Source organism: Pelodiscus sinensis, chromosome 17 (genome assembly GCF_052426305.1).
Source record: "Pelodiscus sinensis isolate ZL-2025 chromosome 17, ASM5242630v1, whole genome shotgun sequence".
Lineage (NCBI taxonomy): Eukaryota > Metazoa > Chordata > Testudines > Trionychidae > Pelodiscus > Pelodiscus sinensis.
The window spans coordinates 1,026,416-1,036,417 of record NC_143068.1 but is presented as its reverse complement, the minus strand read 5'-3'; positions in this window follow the sequence as shown (position 1 = coordinate 1,036,417).

Genomic DNA, 10,002 nt, shown 5'->3' with positions numbered 1-10,002 from the left:
GCCGCCAATGTGCAGCAGCAGTGACAAAAGCAAGCAGAATGGTAGGAATCATTAAGAAAGGGATGGAACGCCCACATCTTGAATACTGCGTACAGATGTACTCGCCTCATCTCAAAAAGATCTCTTGGCATTGGAAAAAGTTCAGAAAAGGGCAACAAAAATGTTTAGGGGTTGGGAACGGCTACTATATGAGGACAGATTAATAAGATTGGGACTTGCGGATCACTTGCTGGAGGATTCTCTGCATCTTGGGGTCTTTAAACCATCGTTTGAGGACTTCAATATCTGAGACATAGGTGAGAGGATTATTCCAGGAGTTGGTGGGTGAGATTCTGTGGCCTGCATTGTGCAGGGGGTCAGACTAGATGATCATAGTGGTCCCTTCTGACCTTACAGTCTATGAGTCTATGAGATTGGGACTTTTCATCTTAGAAAAGAGGAGACTAAGGGAGGATAGGATAGAGGTCTACAAAATCATGACTGGTGGGGAGAAAGTAAATAAGGAAAAGTTATTTGCATGTTCTCACAACACAAGTAATAGGGGTCACCAAATGAAATTAATAGGTAGCAGGTTTAAAACAAACACAAGGAAGTATTTCTTCACACAACACACAGTCAATCTGTGGAACTCCTTGCCAGAGGATGTTGTGAAGACCAGGACTTTAACAGGGTTAAAAAAAGAACTAGATAAATTCATGGAGATTAGGTCCATCTCTATTAGCCAGGATGGGCAGGAATGGTGTCCCTGGCCTCTATTTGTCAGTTGTGGGAATGGGCATCAGGGGAGGGATCGCTTGCTGATTCCCTGTTGTGTTCACTCCCTCTGGGGCATCTGGCATTGGCCACTGTCAGCAGACAGGACACTGGGTTAGATGGACCTTTGGTCTGACCAGTGTGGCCGTTCTTATGTTCTTTGTACTGTATTATTGACTTTATTCACTGAGAAATAACCATTTCCAGACCAAGACCTTGATAAGCTGTGGTGAGGGTTTAGTAGGTTTATCTAAACAGAACTGAATCCCTCATGTTTTAGTTAATTAATGTAACTCCATTACTTATTGTCCCTTTTCTTCATCTCCTTCCCCAGTAAGGGCCTCTCATAATCCACTTTGGTGGCTCCATCCAACACCCTCAGTGGAATAATTTCATCTCTAGGTTTTAAGTGCTTGAGTCTGGAAGCATGAGGGTTGCCATTCATATCATGAAACTAGAAAATGTCCTAAACCACGGCCCCAGCGGAGCGTCCAAGCCAGTGTAACGAAACCTCTCGTCGGGTAATTGCCTCATCAACTCTAAGTAACACGTCTCCCCCTTGGGTTCTATTGTAGAGGCAGAGCATGCTGGAGATCTGAGCCTTCAGCGGAGAAAGTCCTGCAGCTCACCCTGCCCAGAGTATAGCAGGAGAAGGTCTCGTTGATTGCCGGTCAGGGTGTCAAACTCATTCAGTGGAGAGGACGAGATTCCATAAGTAAGAAACTTTAATTCCATCGATGGAATTAAAGTTTCTTACTTATGGAATCTCGTGGAATGCTCCAAAGAAGCCAGCCTCACATCTGTCCCCATCTCAAGCATAAAAGCTAAGGTGTGACTTTTCCAACATACGATCTGGTGATTACAGGAGCCACAGGTCAGACTGTAGAGGGCCCAAGTTTAAACAAACTCGATTGATGAATTAACCTAGGATACAGGCTCTTATCTACAATGGTAGCCATCACGCCATGACTCCTACCCTTTGAAAGGTCACCTTTTTTAGCATTTAAGAATATTTGTTTTAAATGAGACCAGTCAATTGAAAGAGGAACTCAGGCTGAGATTGGGAGGCGAAGCCCATGGTATTGGGCACAAAACACACTTTTGTGCCTCCCCTAATCCAGGTTGCTCTGGGGTCCAGCATGGTCCCTGGACTAAATTTAGAGCAGTGGTTCTCACACAACACACAGTCAACCTATGGAACTCCTTGCCAGAGGATCCCTCCACCAGTGTATCTACTGGAAGCTCTTGAAGCTGCTCCTGGATGAAGGTGGCTGGAGATGAGGTGACAATTCAAGCTGGGTAAAAAACCACAGCAAATAATAAATTACCTGAAAAATACATTTTTCAGGGCACCAAAACTCTTTATAAAAGTGACTTGAATTTGCAGAACAGTTTCAGCAAGGGGGGAAGGAGGGAGAGAGAGGGAAAGGGGGAGGATGGTCAAAACTTGGAAATGTTTTGTTTTGAAACGACATTTGCTAAATGAACTTCAGTGTCAAATTGCTCGAATGTGTCATTCAATCCAAACAAAAAATTGAATTTTTTATTTCGGGGGAAAACAACAACAAAAAAAGTAGTTTTGGTTTAAAACAAACCATGTTTTTGACTCTGCCATGGAACTGAAACATTAATTATTTGCTCAGCTCTAGTGCCAAAAAAGCTGGTGGGTATGGAAGTTTCCATAGCATCATTTTAAAGTCATGTTGAACTTCAAAAGGTTCAGAGAAGCCCTTGGCTCTTCAAACTCATTAGTACCAGCTGTAGCATGAGGTATCTCCTGCTTCCCACTCCTGATTAGCTTGAAGGTAGAACACTCACTGTTCTCTCTGTGGCATTTTGGCATTCCCCTTTCTGATCTTGTCTATGACATTGCAAGGAAAATGACAGGAAGGAGAGTAAATTAATCTGAACCCCTCTGAATCCATTTGAAGCTTTAAAGTGGGCTCGGTATGAAGGAGGAACAAAGTTGGGGTTCGTTCTGATTTTTTCCAAACCCATTTGCTCCTCTGTAATTATGTTATTTAGCCATGATAACAGCCACGTTCATTCTTCACAGCCAAATCACTAACGAACACCACCAGAGCCCCCTGAAAAGAGGATAATATGTTTTCAGATCTCTTCTCCGGCTCTCAGCAACCCTTGGAAATGATGGAGTGCCTCCTTGTTTCTGATAATTATAATGTAAGTAATTACACCTTATTGCCCCCTACAGCCGCTCCTCTCCACTTGTGCAACGGACGCATGGGCTAGCACGGGCTGAAGCTGATTTGAATTTTAAATGCAATCACGGGGGTACTTGTCCCTCACTTCCCGCTAGACACTACCTCATCCTCTCTCTTTCGTTCTTTGCCAAGTGTTCTATGGCTTTAATTATTTAATTCGCCACATGTGCCCACTTCATTTTCCCTCCATTTGTGCCTTTACGGCTTCCCACGGTTCCTGAGCGACATGCCTGGCTTTTAGAGCAGGGGATTTGACTTCAGTTGCGTCAAAGGCACCTCTGGGTACGTGTCATGGGCTCCCTGCGGTACGACCTGGAACTGGGATACCACTGTGCCCCTTATCTCTCCAGCTTGGGCCGTCTCCTACGATGCTTTGCTAATGACAAGCGACAAACCCCTTCAGGCAGTGTTATGACTCAGTACAACAGCCTCTGGAGCCCAACCCCCGGTTAAGGTACATGAATGCTCCCTGAGCCGCTCACGAATCGCAGAGGAAGGCCCCAGCCAATCTCCCAAGCCATACGATCCCAGAATGTAACATCTGGCCGTGGTCAGACACCCGACCAGTGTTAGTTTGTTACTCAGTCCCCTCCCAGTCTCCATGTGGAAAGGACAGATAGCTGCCGTGGTCACCCACGCTGCGATGTCCCCAAGCACTTCAACCCAAACATGCTGCTCTAGGTAAAAGATAAAACGTATTTATTAACTGCTGGAAAGACGGATTTGAAGGGATTGTAAGAAGTAGGCACAAAAGCTCAGAGATTGTTACCAAAGCAATAAACCAGCAAGCCTGCCATCTAAACCCTGCACCGTGTAGGACAAAGCAATATTGGCACCAAGTGGTTTTTCTCACCTGACGGGACAGTGCAGGTAGATCACAGTCTTTAATGCACAGGCTTCCCCTCTCAGCCTGGGACCAGTCTTCTCAGCTCAAGTCTTTGTCTTCCCTGTGTTTTTGTTCGGGGGCTCACAGCCAGCTGAGCCCCTGGCAAAGGTGAAGGGGATGGATTCTGGAGTAGTGAGGTCAGGAAACAGCCATGCTGGAGGAAACTGAGGACCATGTTGGAAGAGCCTCAGGCTAATTTATGAGCCTGGGCTGATGCTGTTATATTTTCTGCCATTCTTTTGGTCACATTTTTAGGTTGAATTATTAAATTATTATATTCACTTAATTACATCATAGTGATGGGTGTCAGTGTGTGAGGAGTGATAGAGAATGTTTAAAATGATGGATGGATGGATAGATAGCAGGGTGGGCATGGAGATGGATGGGAATACAGATAATGGTGTGTGTTTGGGGCCGGATATATGGGAATAGCTGGGTTCTTAGATTAAAGATAGTGGGGCACCAATAGCTGTTGTATTCTTGAACCCATTTCTTACCCCTGGTGTCTGTGATGCTTCTCCCCCATATTTTTATGGAAATATGTTTTTGAATATGACTATTTATAGCTTGAATATGCTTTATGCAAAACAGGGCAAGTTACCTGTCATTCAAGAGCCTGTAATCCCCTGAAAGTGCATGTTCTCTTTGTACGCATGTATCATTCTTGTATGCAAAGTGAGAAATATGAAGTGTGAGCCTGTTTCATTAACTCTAGGTCTTGTAAGTCATTAGTGGTACTTGTGAAATGCAATGGCCCGGTGCTCAAGACAATGATCTGAACGTGGGCTAGTTTTTCCTATAAACCTACACAGCCACGTGACCATGCCACGCGGAATCCACCCTGAATTTGGTATTTTTTCCATGGGGATGGAAGGAACTGAACAAAGGATTCCTGCCCTGGGGAAATTCTATTTAAGGGAGGGGGAGCGAACAAGGATTGGCATTAGTTGGCTTTTGAAACTGCCTCCCCACCCTAGGAGGATACACATGAAGAGACCTGACAAGAACGAACCTGAACTGGGGAGAAGCTGTTAGCCTAGCGGCAAGAGGGCCATTCTGGAGCAGGGTGGGCCAAAGCCCACGGCAGACCCTGGTAGCCCACAGCAGTGGGATGGGGCTGGGTTCGGTGGCAGCACCCAGCAGTGGGGACAGAGCCAGCAGCTTCCCCTAGCAGCCCTGTGACGGGGCGCTCCCGCCCCGCACTCGGGGTGCCCAGGGTGACGGCGGATGGACGCGCTGGGGGGTGGAGAGCCGGCACGCCGCTGGGATGGCGGGCCGCGCTGCCAGGCAGGGGCTCGGTGCGGCGAGCGACGGGGGGCAAGGGGCGCCTCTGAATGAGGCCCAGAGAGGAGGAGCTAGGGAGGCGCCGGCGTGTGACGTCACGGGAGAAGGGGGGTTGCTGGGCGGCGGGGAGGAAATGGCGTGCGGGGCCAGGGCTGGCGGGGGATTTAAACCGGGTCTGGCACCGCGGAGGGGAGGAAGGAGAAACGGAGAGCCGAGGAGCAGGGGGAAGGAGAGGTGAGGCCGGGATACATGGAAGGGACCGGCCCGCAGGAAGGGCGGAGTAGGAAGCGGCCCAGGGCGGGGTCGTGTAGCCCGTGAGCGGGTGTGTTTTGGGGTACTTCCCCCATCCGCTAGGGAGGGACCGTGAGTCCCTGCCTTCAGGGCCCTGGGCCGGGGTTCGGAGTGGGGGTGGGCCTGAATCCCCCTACTCCGCTCACAGAAAGGCAGCCTCGGGCGTTCATTACTATAAAAAAGGGACTGGGGACAGCGCGGGTTTTCGCCGCGGGTTGTGCCTAGGGCTACAGGACTGGCCCGGATGACCAATAAACGCGGGCGTCAGTAGCCCGTTTTGTGGTGAGCTAGTCGAGACTCTTTTACAAGCCCACAGCACTGGGATCGGGGCCAGGGCAGCACCCGGCAGCACAGGACTGGGCAGGCAATAGCCCATGGCAATGTGGGGCCCATGGAAGCAGGGCCAAAGCTCGTGGGCTGCTGCAGGCTGGAGCCGAAGCCCATGTCAGCCTCTGGTAGCCCACCGCAGTACAGGGCTGGGACCAGAGCCTATGCCCAAAGACCCAGGCAGCCTGCAGCAGCGCAGGGCTGGGGCCCTGGGAAGCTCACGGAAGCAGGGCCAGGCTTGGAGCCAGAGCCTGAATTCTTGGCAGCCACCGGCAGCCCATGGCAGCATGGGGCCAGAGCTGACGCCTGCGGCAGCCGGCAACAACTCAACAAGCAGGCTGGCCAGGGCCGCAGCAGCAGGGCCAGCAACCCAGTAGGCAGCCCAGCTAGCGCTGAGGATAGGGGGACCCCTCAGAGCTGGCAGCGCTGAAAGTGGGTAGGCCGGGGTAATGGACTTCCCAGGGTCTGACAAATTCTCTGGTTGGGACTGGTTAGGTTCTGAGGGTGCCAGACCAGGGAAGTCCCACCTGTATAATAATCGATACTAAACCCCTAAGAATCAAGGGAAGAGAATGGACATTTCAGATGCTGTGAAATCGTGGGAGCTTTTATTTTATCTGTTTTCCAAATGCCCGAGCTACTTGTTATCCGTGTGCAGGAGCAGGCAAGTTAGACAAATGCTCCAAGACAGAAGGATACTCCAGCTCCCAAATACTCTTGGCAACGGACAAGCTGGGAGTGAAGACACTTAGATCAGGGTCAACCTGATGATTCCCACAAACCCTCCCTCAACCCCTCCTGCCACCGCCCAGCCTCTGGCCGAGGGAGGCTGGGACTACACCAGCTGACACCAGCCCAGCTGCACTGCGGCCGCTCTGCCAACAGGAGAGAGAGCTTGCAGTGACTTAGTTAATCCATCCTTAACCAGCAGTGGCAGCAGGAGCTCTCTTGCCAACACAGCACAGTCCACATCAATGCTTAGGTCAGTGTAACTTACATCGCCCTGGGAGGATGGGCTGTACACACCCCTGCATGGCATCAGTTATCCTCAGCCTAAGCTGCAGTGTAACCATAGCCCGAGTCATTTAAACCCTCTGTCCTGGATTTAGAGACATCCCTGTTTTTCACTCTTTACTGCAGTAAAACCAGCTTCAGTCCCACCTCACTGACGCCCGTGCAAAGTGGGTGTGACATGCCATGTGCTCCCACCGACGTGCGAGAATGGAAGTGGGGTGGGAGCCTGTGACATCCCACGCTGCTCTTGCTCGGGGTAGGTGTATGGGTCTGAGCACAAAGCAGCACCGAGCCATGCGATTTTATTGGGAAGTCCGGGCTTGGGGGCTTTCTTAAAGGCCCTGGCTGTGGGTGTCCTGAGGTTCTCAGTTGCATTTAACAACAGAAAAATGCATTCATGTGTAGCTCTCCACGCCGAATGCTGCAAAACCCAACTGACCAATAATACTAAATTAATACAATCCTAATGTCTGTTTATATATTAAAAATCCTGAGGGTTTTGTGGAGGGGAGGTTCTGACTAACGGTTTTTTAACCCTGGGGTTGGTTTACAGCTGTATTGCTAATCAGGCTCAATGAAAATGAGCAGGAAAGGGTGGGGGAAAAGAAACCCAGGGTCAGAGAAGTACAGTACAATTCTCTATTCTCTCCACTATTTCAGTTTACTGTGCTGGGGGATATTCCTGCCAGGAATCTTGCTGAATGTCTGTGGGAAGCAAATGCAGAAGAGCACACAGACAAAGCAGGTTCCAGGGTTGGATGGGTTTTCCTTTTTCCTTTCTTTCTGACGATGTTTATGATGCATTTCTTCATGCCCTGCAAAAATCATACATAAAGTGGAACAGACCCCTTGCTTCTGAACAAATCTGTCACTCCTCTACAGAGATGTATGAGGACGAGGCTTCTGGGATGAGCTCAGAGCATTACGGATGAAGGATTCAAGAATTTGTTACTTTAGTGTTGACTTTCTGCTGTTTCCTTGACTGAATGTGGCAGGGGCTCCATAATGGGATTTAGTAGCCAGTTTATCAACTGATTTTTTTCACCCCTTCCTCTTGCCCTTTGATTATGTTGGAGCACAGAAATGTTCCCCGTGTTTTGCATCCACAAACCTAATTCCTATCTCACTCACACCTATTTTACACCAGAGAAGCTCTGTTGAGTGGAGTTAGCGCTGGTTTGCACTAGTGTGAGACCAGCGTCAAGTCCCTTGTCCTCACAAAGGCAGTTTGCTTTAATATTTGTATATTATGGCCGGTATATAATTCGGGCTTTCGCTTTAACCCCCGGATCATAACTCTTGCACAAGTTGTCCCCCGATTCACCCATTGCCTGTCTGCACAGGCTTTTACTCTGCCCTGGTTGTAGAACTCTGCCCCGCTGAGGTTTGGGCCTCACCAGCTTTGGGAATTAAAACAAATCTTTCCAGGGAAGATGCACAAAAGACGTGCGTTGGCCACAGCTATGGAGAGCCCAGTCGTAGAGAATTGCTGGTGACCTCACTCCAGCTCTCTGACTCTGAGCAGCAACGTTCATTTAGCCTTTCCAATTAAAGCCCAGGAGATCAGGCTTAACCTGTAGGAGAACCGAGCAGACTCAGTCTCCCCCTGCAGCTCTGGCGACATACCCAAGTGTTCTGTAGGGCACTTCAGCGTGAGGCTGAGGCACACAAGTCCCATCATGTAATCTGCTGCTCAACATATTGATTACTGGAAGACTTACCCGGCGTGCCCAGACCCTTCGGGAAAGGCAGCTGGTGGTGTGGGGGGTGCAGAAGTCAGGACAGGAAACTGGGGCCATGAGTGGCTCTCTCCATCCCCCCCCGACTCCTCCCAAGGTGGAAGGGGTTAGGGACTTTCTTCTTTCCTCCTTGCCCCTCCTGGGGTGGGAGGGTCACAGGATGCTGACTCTGGGGCAGGGATGCCACTTACCTGGGCAGGTGGCAGGCAAGATGGTGCGCCCTTTCTTCAGTCGGCCATTCCCTTGGTGGTGTGCCTGCCCCCAGTGGTCACTCTGCAGTACAGAAAACCCTGGCCATTCCTGGCGGATGTGCTCCTGGCACCACCGGGAGTGGTGGAATTCACGAATACTGGGAGCCCACTTTGTGAGCTGCCCATGGCTCCCAAACTCACTCCCACAGCAGCCAGCAGCCACAGGGAATTCCCTGCAGCTCCCAGGAGCCATTGGGAATGAACTGCCTTTCCCGGCAGCTGCAGGGAGTCCCCCACTGCTCCGGGACCCCGCCCACCCCACCGCAGCCTTGACGGGAGACCCCCACGCACATACAAAACCGCAAACACCGACTGTGTGAATCACAAGGGTCTCCAGCATTGCTCTCTCCTGTACTCGCTTTCCCCAGTGGCCACTGCGATCTACAGCCACTCTCATGGGCTTCCCACGCTGCCGTCCCCTTGCAGAGCTGGTCTTGTTTGTAAAGAAGCTCCTGCTGCAATTAAGAGATGTGTGAAGGGGCTGAGAAAACAGCTCAATGGACCCCCAGGCAGCACATAGGTTAACTAATGATGAGGCTTCCCATTGTGCTGTTGGCTCCTCGAGTAGATGAGCTGGGGACTGAAGTCAATGGAATGACGACTCCCCCAGGCCGGTCAGTAACATCAGCTACTCTTATTTTGTTCTGCTGCCTCAAACGGATGGACGACAGTTCATGCCAGAGGAGGCCGTGAAGAGCAGGACTTTAACGGTTCAAAAAAGAGCTAGATACATTCCTGGAGGTTAGGTCCATCAATGGCTGTTAGCCAGGAATCTGGGTAGGGAGGGTGTCCCTAGTCTCTGTTTGTCAGAGGCTGGGAATGGGCGACCGGGGAGGGATCACTGATGAGTCCCTGTTGTGTTCACTCCCTCTGGGGCATCTGGCATTGGCCATTGTCAGCAGACAGGACACTGGGCTAGGTGGACCCTTGGTCTGACCCAATCTGGCCCTTGTTCTGTAGCTCTGGCCTTCGTTTACTTCCCTCCTAATTTTATAATTTGCATTGTGGTATCACTTTCGGAGCTCCAGTCATGGCTCCATTGTTCTAGATGCTGTACAAAGGCAGAACAAAAAGTCCTTGTTCACAGGGACGCTAACTAACTAACAGGGAGCTTTGTTTTGTGGAAAATCATTTCCTTCTCCTGCAAATATTTGATCTCTGTTTGTTCTCCTCTGGTCTATGTGCTTTGTTCATAACTAGTTATGTTCCCAACCAAGGCTGGTGATCGTTGGGAG